Raw genomic sequence first — 19561 nt, 5'->3', positions numbered from 1 at the left:
CGGCTCAGGTCATGATCTCAGGGTCCTGGGATCGAGTCCCGCATCGGGCTCTCTGCTCAGGAGGGAGCCTGCTTCCTTCTCTCTCTCTGCCTGCCTCTCCATCTACTTGTGATTTCTCTCTGTCAAATAAATAAATAAAATCTTTAAAAAAAAAAAAAAAAGGCTTGATGGTATTTTCATTGGGATTGCATTGAACCTATGGATCAAGTTAGGAAGAATTGACATCTTAATATTGAATCCAGGACATGATACATATCTGCATTTTTAAAATTTTTTTGTTTATTTAAGTAATCTCAGGGCACCTGGGTGGCTCTGTCGGTTAAGCACCTGACTCTTGATTTCTGCTCAGGTCTCAGGGTCATGAAATGGAGTCCTGCTGTTGGGCTCCATGCTGGGTGTGGAGTCTTAAGATTCTCTCTCTCCACGCCCTGCCCCCTCTCTCCCTCTCTTTAAAAACAAAAAACAAAACAAAACAAAACAAAAAAACCCTCTACATCCAGCAGGGGGCTCAAATTCACAACCCTGAGTTCAAGAGTTGAGCCCGCCAGGCACCCCACATACCTTCATTTTTAAAAGAGGTCTCACTAATTTTTTTTAGTAGTAAGATTTTACAGTTTTCAGTGTACAGGTTATACATATATTTTGTTAAATAAGTACTGTTTGAAAATTCGATTGTTAACAAAATTACATTTTTATTTATTTACTTTTATTTTATTAAAAGATTATTTATTTATTTTGATGGGGCATGAACAGAGGGAGCAGCAGAGGGACAAGCAGATTCCCTGCTGAGTGGGGAGCCCAACACCGGGCTTGATCCCAGGACTCTGAGATCACAGCCTGAGACAAAGTCAGACGTTTACCAACTGAGCCACCCAGGTGCCCCTAAAATTACATTTTTAATTTCAATTTCTAAGTATCCATTAATAGGATAGAAATGCAAACACTTTTAATGTGCTCTGTGAAGAACAGGAAGTACCTGTTCTTCCTGCTAATTTCTAGTAGCTTTTTTGTTGCTTTCTGAGGATTTGTGTGCACAATAATATAATCTGCAAATAAAGGCAATTTTACCCCTTTCTTTCTGATTTATGCATTTTGTGTCTTTCTTGTGCGTCATTGCACTTGCTTGGACCTATAGTAGAGCATTGAATGGAAACAGTGAGAGTAGACATCTTTGTCTTATTTCTCATTTCAGGGAGAATACATTCACTGATAGGTGCGGTGTAGGGTAGTGTTGTTAGTCAAGTTGAGAATGTTCTCCTTTATATCAAAGTTTACTTTTTACCTTTTTTTTTTTTTAAGATTTTATTTATTTAGGGACGCCTGGGTGGCTCAGTTGGTTAAGCAGCTTCCTTCGGCTCGAGTCATGATCCCAGCGTCCTGGGATAGAGTCCCGCATCGGGCTCCTTGCTCAGCAGGGAGCCTGCTTCTCCCTCTGCCTCTGCCTGCCATTCTGTCTGCCTGTGCTTGCTCTCTCCCCCTCTCTCTCTCTGATAAATAAATAAAATCTTTAAAAAAAAAAGATTTTATTTATTTATTTGACAGACAGAGATCACAAGTAGGCAGAGAGGCAGGCAGAGAGAGAGGAGGAAGCAGGCTCCCTGCTGAGCAGAGAGCCCGATGCGGGACTTGATCCCAGGACGCTGAGATCATGACCTGAGCTGAAGGCAGCGGCTTAACCCACTGAGCCAGCCACCCAAGCGCCCCTACTTTTTATCTTTTTTTTTTTAAAAAAGATTTTTATTTATTTATTTATTTGACAGAGAGAGATTACAAGTAGGCAGAGAGGCAGGCAGAGAGAGAGGAGGAAGCAGGCTCCCTGCCGAGCAGAGAGCCCGACGCGGGACTCGATCCCAGGACCCTGAGATCATGACCCGAGCCGAAGGCAGCAGCTCAACCCACTGAGCCACCCAGGCGCCCCCCCTACTTTTTATCTTGAATGGCCATTTTAACTTTGTCAGATGCCATTTTTTTGTGTAACTAGTGAGATGATCATATGCTTGTTATACTGTATTTCGTTAATTTGGTGAATTATATTGATTAATTTCAAATGTTAAAGCAAGTATGGATTCTTAGGATATATTCTATTTAGTCATTATGTTCTGTTGGATTCAATATGCTTGTATTTTGCTAAGAACTTTTACGCTTGCATTCATGAAGGATCTTGAACTGTAGTCTTCTTTCTTTGTAAATGAATTTTTTTTTTAAAGATTTTATTTATTTGAGAGTGAGAGCAAGGGAGAGAGGGAGAATACAAGGTGGGGGGGGGAGTGACAGAGGGAGAGGAAGAAGCAGACTTCCCGCTGAGCAGAGAGCCCAGTGCAGGGCTCAGTCCCAGGACCCTGGGACCATGACCTGAGCTGAAGACAGATGCTTCACCAACTGAGCCACCCAGGTGTCCCGTAAATAAATAAATCTTTAAAAAAAGAGTTTGTAAAGGACTAGGGTGTGTGTGGGGTTGGGGATGTGTGTGTGTATGTATGTATTCATTGTTAAATATTTGATAGATTTCACAGTGAAACCATCTGGAACCATATTTTTTAATGAAGAGCTTAAAATTACAAATAGAGATTTTTCTATTTGTATATATAATGTATATGAAGATACATCTATAATTCTTCATGTGTGAATATTGGTAATCTGCTGATCTGTGATTTTATTTTATTTTTTTAAAGATTTTATTTACTTATTTGACAGACAGAGATCACAAGTAGGCAGAGAGGCAGGCAGAAGGGGGTAGAGGAAGCAGGCTCCCTGCTGAGCAGAGAGCCCAAGGCAGAGGCTTAACCCACTGAGCCACCCAGGCGCCTCTGATCTGTGATTTTAAACTTCCTGTCCATTTCATCGAGGTTATCAGATTTATAGATAAAAATGTCAAATTATCCTGTTGTTTTTTTTAACATCTAAAGGATTTGTAATTTTGACCCTTCTTTTGTTCCTAACATTGGTGATTTGTGTCTTATCAATTAGTCTAAATAGGTTTATAAACATTATTATCTCAGATAGCTAACATTTGGTTTTGTTGATTTTTTTGTTTTCTCTTTTAAAAAATTTATTTATTAGAGAGCATGCATGCCCCGATGCATGGAGGAGAGGTGCAGAGGGAGAGGGGGAGACCGTCTTAAGCAGACTCTGCACTGAGCACAGAGCCTGACTTGGGGCTTGATACCATGACCCTGAGATCACGACCTGAGCCTAAACCAAGAGTCTGACTAGGCCAAGAGTCTTAACTGACTGGGCCACCCAGGTGCCCCTGATTTTCTGTTTTCAGTCTCTTTGATCTCAAATCTTATTTTTCTTTTTATTTTGGGATAACTTGATCATTTTCCCCCTACTTTCCAAAAGCAGGAGCTTAGATAACGGATTTTTATCACAAATTTTGATTTGCTGTTCTTTCATTATCATTGTGTTAAAAATATTTTTTGAAATTTCTTTTACCTATGTTTAGTATTAATTTTGCTTAATTGCCAGATAATTGAGATCTCTCTTGTGTACAGTCTCTGTCCCTCCCCTACCCTTTTGTTTTGGAATGATACTGATTTTTCATTTAGTTCTGTTGTGGTCAGAGAGAGTACCCAGTAAGATTCCAGTTTTTTGAAATCTGTTGAGATTTGTTTCTTGGCTCAGCATGTGGTTCATCTTGGTGAGTGTTCCATGTGCATTCGTACTGAGTTTATATTCAGCAGTTGTGGAATGTACTGTTAAATAATTTTTGGTTTCTTTAAAGTGGTCATTATTATTACTTAGATCTTCATATGCCCTACTATTTTTTTTATCTAGTTGTATTGTCGGTTGCTGAGAGAGTTGTACTAAAAGTCTTCAGCTGTAATTGTGGATTTGGGTATTCCCCATTTTGGTTTTGTTTGCTTTTGCTTGATATATTTGGCATTTGTATCATTAGGCTCATGCACATAATATTTACCTTTCTCTGTATATATATATATTTTTTTTTTAGAGAGAGAGAGAGGGAAGGGGAAGCAGGCTCCCTGCTGAGCAGAGAGTCCGATGTGGGACTCGATCCCAGGACCCTGAGATCATGACCTGAGCCATAGGCAGCGGCTTTAACCCACTGAGCCACCCAGGCACCCCACCTTTCTCTGTATATTAGCTCTTTTCCCTTTTTAGAGTGATTCTTTCCTTGTCTTGAACTATGTGTTGTTTGATACTAATATATACAACTACTCTAGCTTTCTTATGCTTGTTCACATGACAAATCTTTCAGCTTCTTACTTTGAATCTTGCTTTTTCTTTGTATTTAAAGAACATCTCTTATGTTCTTTAGTTCTGTAGTTGTTTCTGACTTTTTAGTCTGGCAAGCTCTACCTTTTATATGGAGTCTCTTATTTTTTTTAAAAGATTTTATTTATTTAATTAATTGACAGAGAGAGAGAGAGAGAGACAGTGAGAGAGAGATCAAGCAGGGGAAGTGGGAGAGGGAGAAGCAGGCTTCCCACTGAACAGGGAGCCCGATGCAGGGCTTGATCCCAGGACCCTGGGATCATGACCTGAGCCGAAGGCAGAGGCCTTAACCCACTAAGCCACCCAGGTGCCTCTGAAGGCAGGCAGATTCTTAATGGCTGAGCCACCCATTCTTTGGAGTTGTTTGGAATGCTAGTCCATTTTAATCTACTGTAGGTGGTCCTCGCGTTGTATAACACTTGAGCGACATGTGTACATTCTCACTAGTATAGCTCTTGTTGGAGAACTACAGTAGCAAGTGATGTAGCTTATTGTCATGGCCACATGACTGACTACTTGAGGTCCAGTGGTGAACCTGCAGAATAGTTAGGGACACAGTTATATCATTTATGTTAAAAATATATTTATCTTTTTACTTCATAAGTAAAAAAAGCAAAACAAAACAACAACAAAAAAACTTACATTGGTATAGAGGAAGATGATGTGATAAACGTGTCGACCTCTCTCAGTGGAAGAAGATGGTGTTCTTGGTGACGGGTGCACACTCTTTAATGTATGTTGGCAAAGATATGTTATATTTTACTATTTCAAATTGTGAACACCTATTAATGTAAAATTATTCTATTTGTAATTTTATAATATATTAAATAATATGTGATAATATGACAAAGCGGTGGTGCTTCCTCTAGAAGATCTTAGATAGAAATGTTTCTATGTGTACTGTTCAGGCATGTGTTTCTTCATATACAGTTTCTGCGAGGTTCATCTGTGTACTTTCAGTTAACATACAATTTGTAAACATAATGCTCTAGAACACAGAGATGGCCTGGGGGCGTCTGGGTAGCTCAGTCAGTTAAGCATCTGACTTCAGCTCGGGTCATGATCCCAGGGTACTGGAATTGAGCCCCACGGCGGGGTCATGATCCCAGGGTACTGGAATTGAGCCCCACGGCGGGCTCCCTGCCTGGCTGGGAATCTGCTTCTCCCTCTCTCTCTGCCTGCCTCTCTGCCTGCTTGTACTCTCTCTCTCTCAAATAAATAAATAGAATCATTTTAAAGAAGAAACCATGGGGATGCCCTATGTTATCCAAATGGCATTCAGCTATCTTTAGTGCTTGCATTTATTTAGCCTTTTACAAAATCCATCTTTATAGTTATGCTTAGAAATTGTAACAGAGTTCTGTAGTTTGAGATTATGATTTTCTAGAAAATGCCATGCTGACTTGTTTTTATTAAGTTGATGCTAGATTTCATTCTGTGGGCTTAGGTATCTTTCCCACTTCCTAATAAAATTCAAATTCTTTTGGTTTCTCTTTCTCCGAACTTATTTGCATTTTTATGTTTACTTTCTCTCACTAAAACTAAACATATATATGCTCACTATATATAAGTAAAATTTATAAGGCAGCAAAGATTTCACTTCTGTCTGGACAGTTTTATTCCTTGAGATATGGATGGCTTTTAGGTATTTGGATTAGGCTTTTTACATATTCAAGAGAGTATATATTTGTTTGTTTGCTTATTTATGCACATCCACATCTCCTTCAACAAAGGATGCAAGGCTTCCAATAGCTTCATAGTTAGATAAATAATCACTATTTGCTAACAGTTGGGTATTAATTCATCTTTGTTTTCTGAGGCGTAGCCCAATGCCTAGTACCTAGTAGAGAGGCACTAAGTATTTGCTGAGTGACTGACATCAGGTTCAAGCCCAGATCACATTTGATCACCCAGAACTTGGTATTATAAGGCTGGCATAGCAGAGTGTGCTGATTAGCCCACTCTCAGGGTCGTGTTCATCTTTCTCTCTTTTATTATAAAAAAAATTAAGTCTATAGAATTTCTCTCAGAGGTATTCTATTTGTTCATCATAAATGGTCTTCACTAAACATCTGGCTCTGAGTTAGTTTTGCAGTACTTACGACTTAAATGAATGTTTTGTATTTTCTATCTCCCAAATAAGGCATTACTGGGAAGCCCTTTTATTACAGCTTGTCTAAAGCTTATTATCAGGATTCTTGTGGTGTTCATGCTACACTCACACCCTTAATTAAATTATTTTCTTTTTTTTAAGATTTTATTTATTTATTAGAGAATGAGAGAGCGGGAAAGCAGGTGTGTGCACACACGAGTTGGGGGAAGGGGAAGGGGCAGAGGCCGAGGTAAAACCAGGCTCTCCAGTGAGCGCAGGGAGCCTGATGTGGGGCTTGATCCCAGGACCCAGGACCCTGGGATCATGACCTGAGCTGATGGCTGATGTTTAATTCACTGAGCTATGCAGGAGCCCCCTTACTTAAATTCTTTTTACCATTCTCCATTCAGATTAGTCATTATGAAATAGGGTGGTGAGTTTTTTCCTTTAAGATTTTGATTTGTTGTTGAAAAGAGAAATGGGAAAAGTTTATATGCTGTGTGATTTCTTATTATGGAAATGCAATAAATTTCAGAACAGTACCCTATGTAAATCAGCCTTGGCAAACACCTCTGCTAGTATTTTATTTATATTATATCAAGATATTGGCGTATACAGCATATGACATTGTTAATTATAGCATAAGTAAAGATGCAGTGGTTTTCTGGTATAACCAAGTCCTTTTCAACGATTATCAGCACAATATATAAAGTTGAGGTTTTATTTATTATACTTTGATGAGTTAGAAACATTTTGAACTTTTGAAAATTTACCAATATGGCTCTCTTTGGGCTGAAAACTAAATAAATTCACTTTGTTCAGAAGTCTAGGCAGGGACGCCTGGGTGGCTCATTTGGCTGAGTGTCCAACTCTTGGTTTTGGCCCAGGTCATGATCTCAGGGTCCTGAGATCAAGACCCCCATTGGGCTCTGCACTCAGTGTGGGGTGTGCTTGAGATTCCACCCCTTTCCCTCTCCCTCCTTGTCTGCCCCTCTTCCTACTCTCACATTCTCTCTCTCTCTCTTTCTCTCTGTCTCTGTTTCTCAAATAAAAAAGAATAAAAAAGTAAAATCTGAAAAAAACAGAACCAAAAACCCCAGAAGTTCCAGGCTACAACACTTTCACAGATTGCATGATTTATTCTTTTCGTCTCATTTGGATGAAGATGACTTTTTAATTTAATGCTTTGATGTTTTGTTCCTTTGTAGGTGATCTATAGCTTTAGTCAAAGTTTAACATTATGCCCTGCTCTGTTCTTTTACTAAGTACAACAGAGAGCATTCTCAACGCTCCTCAGGGGTGGATGGGGAGATAGAAGGCCATTTATGTTAACCTCTGGTAATGGCACCTTTATGACTTAGTGCAGCAGTGATTTTGTATTTGACAGGTTTTTGTTTTTTTTAAAGATTTTATTTATTTCTGAGAGAGAGAGCGCGCGTGTGCATGCACACACAGGTGGGGGATACAGAGGGAGAGGGAGAAGCAGACTCCCTGCTGAGCAGGGATCCTGACATGGGGCACGATCCCAGGACCCCTGAGATCATGACCTGAGCCAAAGACAGATGTTTAAGGGACTGAGCCACCCAGACGCCCCTGCTTTTGGTAGTTTTAGTATATATGCTGCCGAAGCGAGCACTGTTTTTGATAGTTTTAACAGGAAAATATCACTCTAAGTTCTTCTCACTTGTGCTCTTGATGCGGGTCTTCATGGTTGTGGCCCTGCTCGGCTTTTCCACATGAACCACTCTCAAGTTTCTTTAGCCGCTTTTTTCCCCCTTTTTTTCCATTTTTCTTCTTTTTTCTAGAATAGCTGTATTGAGATACAATTCATACGTTTTCACCCATTTAAAGTGTCCCATTTCATGGCTTTTGTAATATTCCCACATTTGTGCAGCTGTCACCACAGTCAATTGTATGAGGTTTTTGTTATTCCAGAAAGAACCCTCTACCCATTAGCGTCACCCTTCGGGTCCCCCCACTCCAGCCTTAGGAATTACTAGTCTGCCTCCGGCTCTGTGGACTTGCCAATTCTGGACATTGCATATACATGGGATCAGAGAGTATATGGCCTCTTGTGACTGGCGTCTTTCACTGAGGGTAACATTTTTGAGTTGTGTAATATTGTTAAGCCATTTTATATTTCACAATCATTTTATTTCTGCTTCTGGTCAGCTTTGTCTGTGTTTTTAAAAATGCAGCACCTTCGCTGAAGCAGCGTTCCCCACTCTGATCGGCATAACGTGACAAAGAAATACCACTTCAGCTTTCCTAAAAGCTCATCTTCCTGATGCAGTCTAAGCTTTTATGAGTGTGTACTTGCCACATATTTTTTGTCTTTTTTTTATCTTGTGTTTTGTCATGTTCCATTTCATTTCTCTGTGTGTACTGGCCTTTGCTAAGCCATTTCTCTCCCACCCTCAGCATTTTGACTGATTTTTTGAACCATGCCCAGGACCTTAAGCTTATCACTGTTTTCATTCTATTGGATATCAGCTATTAGTCTGCTGCCTGATGTCATTTGTAACAAGAGCTATATTAATAACAACAAAATTAAAATGTGTTGATTGAGTACTTATATGCTTGTATGCCATAGAGCAATTATATGCTATTATATGCTATATGCTTATTAGTTTTATGCTATATAGCAGTTTTATGCTACTCATTTTTATGAATGAATTCATTTAGTCTTCATAACATTCTTTTTTTTTTTAAAGATGTATTTATTTATTTTAGAGAGAATAAGTAAGAGCGAGCAGAGGGAGGGGAAGAGGGAGAGGGAGAGAGAATCTCTAGCAGACTCCCCACTGAGCGCAGAGCCCAGTGTGGGGCTCCATCCCAGGACCCTGAGATCAGGACCTGAGTGGAAATCAATAGCTGGCTGTGTTACCGACTAAGTCCCCCAGGCGCCCCTTAATCTTCATAAAATTCTGTAAGTATGAATATCACTTATAGATTAATAAGCATACCCTGTCATGTATATACACATAATAATTTAAACTTGAGGAAAGAACAGAACTGAGCCCGGTGCCTTATAGCAGTCTTCTTGAAATGTCTGTCAATTTGCAGGTTTGGGGCTGTGCTCTTCAGCCCATTCATAGAAATTCTTCATGCTTGGAGTACCTGGGTGGCTCCTTCTGTTGAGTGTCTGACTCTTGGTCTCAGCTCAGTCTTGATCTCAAGGTTGTGAGTTTGACCTCTGCATTGGGGTCCAGGTTGGGTTTGGAGCCTATTTTTAACAAAATAAATAAATAAATAAACAATAAAGAAATCCTTCATGCTTTAGCCTCTTGGTGCATTTCCATCCTTTCTTCTAGACACTCAGCAGGGGCTGGGGAAGTGACATGGCCTTTCCTTGTGTTTGGCAAATTTAGAAAGTTCCTTTAAGAATTTAAGAAAGCTTCTTTCTCAAAGGATTTCTTTCTTCCATAGTGAAATGTTTTGAGAATTACGTGGTGTTTTGAAAAATGTCCGCTTAACATGAATCATAATTTTACCCATCTACAAACCTATATTAAGCATTAATATTAACACAGTAAGTATTTAGCCAATGAAAGTAAAAGCCCTTAGCCTTTTTACATTTAAGGAGAAGCTTTAGTAAAATCATTCATTTATTTATTCAGTAATAAACATTATTCAATTCCTGTTCTTTAGAAAGCCTTTATGCAAGGGCATTTGTTAAAAGTGTTGATAATCTAAGTAAGCATTTAATCTTAGAAAAAAGTAGGCCCCTGAGTTTTAAAAGGGCTCATATGTTACCATTAGTTCTAAAATATGCTACAGAATATTAAAGTTTATATTTGTGCTAGTGTGTATATTTCTTAAACTAGTTTTGAAATATACTTGGGAATACTTTTTTATAGCTCTCCTAGATAATTTTTTTACTTCCAGACTTTGAAAGTTCATGTATTAGTTTCCTGTGGCTGGTGTAACAAATCACCACAAACTTGCTGGCTTAAAACAACAGAAGTGCATTCTCTCCCAGTGCTAGAGGCTGGGAGTGTGACGTCGAGGTGTCCCCTGTGCCTTGCTCTCTCTGGCTCCTCGGAAGAATCCTTCTTCCGGCTTCCTGTGGCTGCTGGCATTCCTTCATTTGGGGCCGCATCTCTTTCTGCTTGCCTTTACACTTGCCTTCCCCTCTGTGGGTCTACATCTTTTCTGTTCTTTTCCCACTGCTGCTCTTTCATAAAGATGTCTGTCCATTGGATATAGAGCCCACTTGAATAATCTGAATTATCTCCTCCTCTCAGAATCATTAATTTCATCCTATCTGCAAAGACCCTTTTCCCATTGAAGGTCTCGTCTGTTCCAGAGATGTGAGGTGGGTATCTTGTGGGGCTCATTTTTCAGCCTGCCACAGTTGGACTTTACTATTCTATCATAATGTGTCACTGAAATAAATTAGAGTACTTAACGTAAAAGCTTTTTGGTTAAGTATAAAAATATACTTAGTATATACTTAGTATGAAAATATTTCTAGTAGGGACTGTGATATTGCTGTGTATCTGAGGAGATTTGATTTACAGAGTAGTACAGTATTTGTGTGGTATATGGTACAGTGTCTCTGGTTTTCCTTTCACAAAGAACATATTTGGGTAATAGAGTTGTCGTGTATAACTACTGGATTAACTCTTCTGACCAGAGATTTTGGGGGCTATTTCTTCCTTGGCTGTACCTCAAGGCCACTGAGCTGGGTCCCCATGGAGCCTTCGGGGGCAGGTCTTATGTTGCTGACAGGTTGCCCTTGAAGCTGTTGCTCTTTAAGTCTCTGCCTTCTCTTCTGGTTTCTGGTCTGGCCCTATCGCCCTGCCCTGAGCCCAGCCCTGCCAGACTCTGACAAGCTACGTTGCCCTGGCCAGCTCTCTTACCCAGCAAGCTGACACTCCTCCATAGCCCATCAGTCACTGGGCTTCTAAGGTGACGGCACGGGACTTCCTGCCCTTGCTGGCCTGCCTTCCCCCTCCATGCACAGCAGTTGGTAAGCCATGTTGAGCTGTGTATTCCTGCTCAGCCCAGGACTCGGTGGAGTATCAGTTATCCAAGCATTTTTAAGAAGGTTGATTCTTCATTCCACCCCCCACCATCCCAAAATGAAGTATACATTTTCACGTGTTCTTAAATCAAGTCTGCCTTTACTTGCTACCTCTGAGTCATCATTATGTGGCCATCACACAAAATTATGTGTGACTGTTAGAGTTGTGACTTTCGGCTTGCATGATGAGTTGCAAGTTCTGTGGTCTTCCACAGTCAAGCTGTTTTCTACCACTGCTGCTTTGAAATCCTGCAGTCTCATCTGTTCTCCTGAGACCCTTTGTTTGGGAAAAGCAGAGTTTCAGAAGCTAGGTTTCTAAGGCCCAGACTTGAGGGCCTTCTAGGTTCTCCAAGGCCGTTGCTCGAGAGCACTACTATAACTGCCTGGAGTCTTTTTGCTTCTCTCTTAGTCACTAGCTCTGCTCTTGGCTGAGGTTTCCAGATAAAAGAGCAGTCACTCAGAAGTGTCCCTACTGGGACACCTGGGTGGCTCAGTGGGTTAAGCCTCTGCCTTCAGCTCAGGTCATGATCTCAGGGTCCTGGGATCGAGCCCTACATGGGGCTCTCTGCTCAGCGGGGAGCAAGCTCCACCCACCACCACCACCACCCCCCGCCTGCCTCTCTGCCTACTTGTGATATCTCTCTCTGTCAAGTAAATAAACAAAATCTTAAAAAAAAAAGAAAGAAAGAAAGAAAGAAGTGTCCCTACTCTGGAGTCACACATGCTTCAGTGCATGCCTCTTTAATTTTCCTGGTTACATTAGTTATCATTGTGATCAGAAGGAATAGGTGTACTGGTTTTTTGTTTTTGTTTTTAAAGATTTTATTTATTTAACAGAGAGAAAAGAGGAACACAAGCGGGGTGGGGGTGGGAGAGGGAGAAGCAGGCCTCCTGCTGAGCATAGAGCCCAACATGGGGCTCAACCCCCAAACCTTGGTATCATGACCTGAGCTGAGGGCAGACACTTAATGACTGAGCAACCCAGGTGCCCCAGTGTATTGCTTGTTTAACACAACTTTAAAATTACTTGTTAAAAAGCACTGGGGTTAAGCTTTCTGAGCTTCATGGATTGGGAGCAGTCATTTCTGCACCTAAACTCAACTTAGTGGGAGTTCTAGCAATTTCTGTAAATGTTTTTTACTTAATACTTTGTAGCTGCTTTTGAGGGTTTTTGTTTGTTTGTGTGTTTTGTTTCTTAAGTAATCTCTATACCCAGTATGGGGTTTGAACTCACAGCCCTGAGATCAAGAGTACATTGGTCTAATGACTGAGCCAGCCAGACACCCTGGTCTTGAGGTTTTTGTTTTTATTCATTTTCTTAAACTTTCTGAAGGAATCTGGATAAAATTGACTCATAGCTATACTTTCTAGGTCAGTTTAGGCCTTTATCAGTGGGTTCACTAGTGCCTACATTTCCGTGAGATGGAAAAACTATGTTTTTTTCTGTTACCCTCTAGAGTAGAGCCTTACATACTGTTTTTCTGTATTCAAGGCTGTGAGAATGCTCAGGAGTAAATGAAAAAGTGTTTTAATTTCCACTTGTGGCCCTGAACCATTTCCGCATGTGCTCAGACATAGATCTTTCCTAACTGACACATTATCATTCACAAAAACAGCATAAATGATCCAGATTCATGCATCCATCGGTAGTTTTTCTCTCTGTGGCCAGAGTTCTACTCATTCTGTAGGGGATTGGTTTGCTCAGTGCTAAGGAGTCAGCCTTCCCTCAGGAACACAGGGCTTAGATCCACAACAGCCTTGCTTTCTTTATGGCCTTTAAAATCTAATATTGTTCGTAATGGACTGCAATTATTTAATATTTAGCATGGATGCAGTCTAACTCAGGCTTTTTCTACCGTTATTATAATGGCTATAATTGCGAAAGGATGCTTTGGGGTAGGAGAAACTGCTAGATGCAATGCCATTTGATCTAAAAAGGTCACAGCAAAAGGGACATTTAAATTAAGTTATAAATTACAATTGAAGAACAATATTTTGATGTGTGAGACCAGAGATGTCAGAGCAGGGAGATGTAATTCATGGGTTCATTATAGAACAGAGGTGCCTGACAGCTGAGCCATGCCAGAAGGAAAATTTATTTGCAACATCACGCAGACCAAAAACGGCAGCTAAGATGAGAAGCCAGAACAGAAACTTGAAGCCTTATGGTAATACACAGAGTTTGTGCTAATACGACTGCCCAAGATCCTGTGATGCTTAATGATTGCCATAATATAAATGAGGTATTTGGACATGTGCACACTTTCTGTCTTATTTAAATTAAGACCCTGTCCTTGCTTTATAAAATAACATACTTTATAACTAGGTGTTAAGGTTGATTCTCACCTCTCTGTCCAATATACATATTTGCTGAAATTTCAGAACTATTAGGCAGCAGGGCTAAAGCTTAAAACTGGATCCCCATCCATGGCAGCTTTGAGGAAGGATGTAATTTAATGTTTATAGCAATCCATGAGAAGTTCAATCATGAGTTAATTAAACTGTAGGCAGTCATTAAGTATTATTTATTCTTTCGAAAAGCTTGCCAGTAAAGCACTTATATATATTAAATTATAGAAAGTAATAAGCAGGGAATGATTTGTCAGGCAGAGCGAGAGCAGCACATTAACTTGGGCAGTTACGCAGCAATGTGTTTCTCTTCTTGGGGCATGATCCTTCCTTGCTGCTAGTCACGGAGAGGTCAGAAGCTGTAAGGAGCCCGTGGCAGGTGGGTCGTCTCCAGCACTGTACAGCAGGTGCTCTGCTGAACTTGGGTCTGCTGAGCAGTCTTTGATAAGAGACGTGTGCCCGTGATGATGCCTCTGCACAGTTGATAGCCTTTTGACATTTCCCGTATCTTGTCACGTATCTCATTTCATACCTTCCATTGTCTTTTGACACAACTGTGGGAGAGTAGTGTGAGGCCCATTTGATAGATGAAAACCTCAGCTCAGCCAGTTTGTGACAAAACTGATAACAAGAATCTGTCTCCTTGCTCAGATCCTGTGCTGTGTTCACTAGGCATTGACAGAGACCTTGACAATGGAATGGCTTATACAGGAGGGGCGGCTGGGTGCCCATGGTTGTTGAGAGCTTTTTATGCAGCTGACCAAGTGCATCCAGTCACATGTGGTATCATAGTCTTTGGCTTTGTGTGGGGGTGTTAATTGTTACAACAGAACCAAATCAGGAGCTTGTGTTACTCAGGCTGCCTTTGTTTTTAGCACCAAATCCCCCACGAGGTTGACTCTGCCAGTTCAGTCCTGCCGGTCCTTGCTAGCACAATGTCTGGCATAGGAGGTCCGTAGTCACTCTTGCTGAGACGGTGGAGCAGGAGCATGTGGTGCATGCGGCCTGCCTCTGAGGCTGGGACGTCCCACTGGACCTCACGGGCCCCGGAAGCTGTGGTAGAGGAGCGCCGGACACCTGATAGGGGAACAGTCCTGTTTGCTGTCTCACAGTGAACAAACCAAAAGTGAGGAACACAGCCTGAGGAGTCTGTGGTGCCAGCCCGGGGGACCAAAGGTGGAACTGGTGGAAAACAGCAAAGCAGGGATGGTTCCTTGATGGAGTGGCTTGAAAGGCTTGGAGATCAATGACATATCACCATTTTGTTATCACATTCCTCGCCTAGTGACCTGTGGGTTAGGGGAAGACAGATTCTGCTTGAGTAGAAGTGCGGACTTGCAGTTCAGTGATGTGCAAGCAAGAGATTTACAAGTATCTGCCTCCCTGCTCATCGGATTATACACCCCCACGCCCACCCCCAACCTGGGATGATGAATCTGAAAACAGTGGTTTCAGCTGAATGACATCCTGCTTTAGTGGCTGGCAGGGTGATGGGGGGTGGTGTGAGATCTAAATGCTTCTCCCACCAGTAGCTTGTAAACCTTGGCAGCTGGTTGAGTAATGATGTTGTATCTTGGTCCCTGTATTTTGTGATGATTTTTTCCCAGCACTCCGGAATGGTACAGTTTGCTATACTCTACATTAAAATTACATTTAACCCCAGAATTTACTAGCCCTGCTTGGTTGCAAAGTGGACAGAAGAGTTTACTTATCTTCCTTTAATTGCTTTTCCAAGGCTGCAAAGTGAAGCTGTAAGACATTTGAGGGTTCCCTCCACCGACCCCCCGTCTTCATTGCAGTTTCCTTGAGCAGTCTTCTCTGGGGATATGGTAGAAAATGTTATTCATATTAAAGGACCTTTTTACCTCAGCGATAGTGAGAAGCCTGCACTACATTTCCTCACTATATAGATATGTCTATATGGTTGTGATCAGGTATTTGAAACCCACATGTTTTCCACAAGGTGAAATCATTATAATTTGTTCGAGCTTGATGCTGTATTAGAGGAAAATTTTTAATGGCTTTTTTTTTTTTTGAGATTTAAGGTAGCCAATATTTTCATAGGTTTAATTTTAATATACATAAAGAATCCTGTTTAGCTCTTTCTCAAACATTATTTTGGCTCCAGTCTGAAGAAGGGAAATCTTCATAACCATCTAGAAAGCTTTTAGACGAGCTTACTTGTTGCCTCATACACGGACTGAGAAGGTAGTACCCACCCTTTGAGGACCCTAGAGTTTGAATGTGAGATTTAGATAGACATGTTATACCAAACTGGTACTTTACAGTGCCTCTCACAGGTTGCCCCTTCTCGCTCCTCTATTCCTGATGTGTGTGTCGGTGTTCTCCAAAGCTGTATCTCTTCCTGGCACCTAGAGTAGCATCTGGCCCAGTATAGCACTAGGTACACGTCTGTGGAAGGAATGAAGGATGTCCTGAACTCCGGCAATTTTCCCAAGGTGCTCAAAACTGATCTTCACTTTTGTGAAGCCGTGAGGGCCATAACAACTTGTAGTATGTTCAAAGTATACCTTTAATTACATATAATTTAAGGATTTCTGTAAAGATGTAAAAACTTTCAGAATGTTCTCAGACAAGATTCCTAGAAAGTAGAAATTAAACGTTCATAACATTCAGAAGAAGGTGAAGGTGTGGAAAGGTTGGGTTGGGTTCCCTAGGAAGAGAGCGGGGCAGAACCACCCCTGACAACAGGCTTTTGGACTAGCGTTTATGAATTATTGATGCAGCACAATAATACCCTAACTTCATTTGTTCAGTAAATATTTCATCACTGTTGGTAAATAATCCCATATCTCTGGCTTTTCACATATGTCTTGGTAGAGGTGTGGGAGCAGACACTAAATATTTATTGGGTTTATATCATGGAAAGGTCAGGAGCAGGAATATTTTAAGAGGACAGGCAGACAGTGGATCAAATGAAAGGAGGGAATTGCCCATTATTTAGAGAATGAGTAGCGGAAGGAAGCCCAGGTTACCACACACGCGTTGCAATGGCTTCTTCAGGGGGAAAGTGTGATGAGAAATGAAGATTTGTGAAGAAAGTGTGAACTCTGGGATATGTTTAGGGAACAAATAAGCAGCTCACTAGAAATTTAACTGAGGGCACCATGTGTGCATTGGGCAGCTTTTCTAATAAACCAAATAGCCAGAAGTTCAGCAGATTGTTCAGAACGTTTCTTGCAGCTCCCATTCAAAGCTGGCCTTGGTTCACCAAAAGTCAGGAATGGCCCGGGGATTAATGAGATTTGATTTAGCTGCATTCAGCAGTACACTTTTGAACAGGCCTTCCATTCTTAAGAGTAATTTCCTGTCAACCATATAAGACTTTAAATTTTAGGGGCGCCTGGGTGGCTCAGTGGGTTAAGCCACTGCCTTCGGCTCAGGTCATGATCTCAGGGTCCTGGGATCGAGCCCCACATCAGGCTCTCTGCTCGGCAGGGAGCCTGCTTTCTCCTCTCTCTGTGCCTGCTTGTGATCTCTGTCTGTCAAATAAATAAAATCTTTAAAAAAAAAAAAAAGACTTTAAATTTTAAACTTTTTTTCTGTGTACTATACCAGTATTTTAGCCAAATTTCAAAAATTATTAACATGTGTGACATAAGTGATTTTGTTTATAGTTTAACAGTCTGCCCCCTCCCTGCCCGAAAGGGTACTATCTAATCCAGAAAATTGAGTAGAGACTGCTTCCATTTTTTTTTTTTTTTTTAACTCTTTCCTTCTAAAAGCAAATCGGTAATACTCATTTAGCGTATTATGTGCCAGGTGCAGTTCTAAGCAATTTACATGTATTTTCTAATGTTATCCTTATAATACCCTAAGACATAGCTGTTATTATTATACTCATTTTTAAAGATGACAACATTAAGTTCCAGAGAGGACAAGTAAGTTGCTGGATTCTAGTAATAGAGCTAGAATTTGAGTCCACATAGTCTGGCTCCAGAGTCCATGGCCCTTCATAATTACCTCATACACTATAATTACCTCTTAAGAAATGTTGTTAATTTTCCATAAGCTTTTTATTAAGAATTTATGATTTGGTCAACTTGAATTGATTTTAGAGTATCACTAAAATATGTGCTTTTTAAAAATTAAATAGGCATGCAGTTTTTTCTTTTATTCAGTTCTGATCCACATTGTTAAGGTCATATTATAGATTCTTATTGTATTATAGAACCTTATTGTATTATAGAACTTGACAGGTATCTGCTTGGTCTGAATTTTGAGAAAAGTTTGAAAATCTAACTTTATTTTCATCTTTTTATACTGCTGGAATAAATCTAGATTAAGATCTAATGATGAATGTTATTAAAATATATGTTAATATCTAGCAATCTAGCATTCATATTCAGTACATACACCCCCCCCCCCACACACACACAACCATCATCAAAACAGAATCCAGGGGTGCCTGGGTGGCTCTATGAACCGGTTAAAGCTCTGCCTTGGACTCAGGTCATGATCTCAGGGTCCTGGGATCGAGCTCCGCATCGGACTCCCTGCTCAGCGGGGAGCCTGCTTTCCCCCGCCCCCCACCTGCCTGTCTGCTTACTTGTGATCTCTCTCTCTCTCTCTCTCTCTGTCAAATTAAATAAAGCAAACAAACAAACAAAAAAAAAAAAAACAGAATCCAACAATCTAACATTGATTGTTGTTGTAGGTACTTCGTTTTGTTTTAAGGTAGTGACTTACTGTTATAGTTAATATATAGTCTGGACTTCCTTGGACCTGGATTTAAAATAAATGGAGTCCTCTAAACTGTGAGAATACTCAGGAAATTTTAATTTTTAATACATTCTGTTTCTCTGAATGTGCAATGAAATTGGGTATTTGTGGTATCTCTTCCATTAGCAGTTGAGTAGTTAGAAGAGAGACTGGCTGTGTATGTTCAAATATTATTTTAGTTTATTCAATAAATATTTACTGCAGGCTTACTATATGACCAGCCCTGGGTCTGTAGCAGAAGGCAATTTGCACATCCTTCTTAGGAGTCTTCTACTAAAGAGAGGAAACCCTATGCTCTCTCCTCTTCTTGTGTGTCTGTAGTTCTTTACTTACACCTAGGTAGTAGCGATTACTATCATCTGCTCGATCTTGTCATCTCCTATGTATTGTGTCCCCATGACACATCCTTAGGAGTTTGCAAGTTTCCTAGAAATAAAAACTATGGTTTGCTAAGGTGTGGACCTTACTCGTTCGGAGTTTGCAGCTGATGCTTGTGAATTGTTCAGATAAGGGATTGAAACATGGATGAGAAGATTGGAAGGTCTGCTCTATGACTGCAGGGATGCCTTTGCCTGTTTTTTTCACTCCTGTGGGCCCAGGGTCTAGTACGTCACATGGAATGCGGTAGGCACTTTGTCAACTTCAAGCTGAATGAATTCACATCAACTGAGATTTAGATTTGGGTGGAGTTTGCACAGGGACAGTAGTTGAAGGCATTTATTTATTAATTTAACCAGTAGTTCTCTTCGATCTCCATATGCTACAGTCTGTGTTAGGCACTAGAGCTAAGATCTTCGTCAAAACGGATTCTGTCTGTAAAGGAAAGCCAGATTTCCCGTGAGAATTTTGGAGGAATGGCCATAGTTAGGGGAGGTAGATTAAGCAAGAGGATCTTTCTGTTATTTCATTCCATTATCTGCAGGTTGAAACTCTGGAACTCGAAGGGGGTTGGGGTCACATGAACCAAGAGAAGAAGGTCTTTGCAAGCTAGAGAGGGTGAGTGGTGTCAGGCACTGCCTGGGGTTGGAAAGGATGTGGAGCGGAGGAGGTTCGTGACCTTTAATGAGAGAGAAGTCTGGTCCTAGAAGGAGAGTGTAGATAAGCCAGCATCT

At 40.7% G+C, this 19561-nt stretch overlaps 1 protein-coding gene across 5 annotated transcripts in view; it reads left to right on the top strand.

Moving 5' to 3' along the window:
- The window catches only part of RERE (arginine-glutamic acid dipeptide repeats), a 428379-nt gene that overhangs the window by 317307 nt on the left and 91511 nt on the right, over positions 1-19561 (top strand). The window lies entirely within an intron of this gene.

The sequence above is a fragment of the Neovison vison genome, chromosome 2 (assembly GCF_020171115.1).
Source record: "Neovison vison isolate M4711 chromosome 2, ASM_NN_V1, whole genome shotgun sequence".
NCBI lineage: Eukaryota > Metazoa > Chordata > Mammalia > Carnivora > Mustelidae > Neogale > Neogale vison.
The sequence above is the reverse complement of the archived record's forward strand: the minus strand, read 5'-3'. Positions and strand labels throughout refer to the sequence as shown.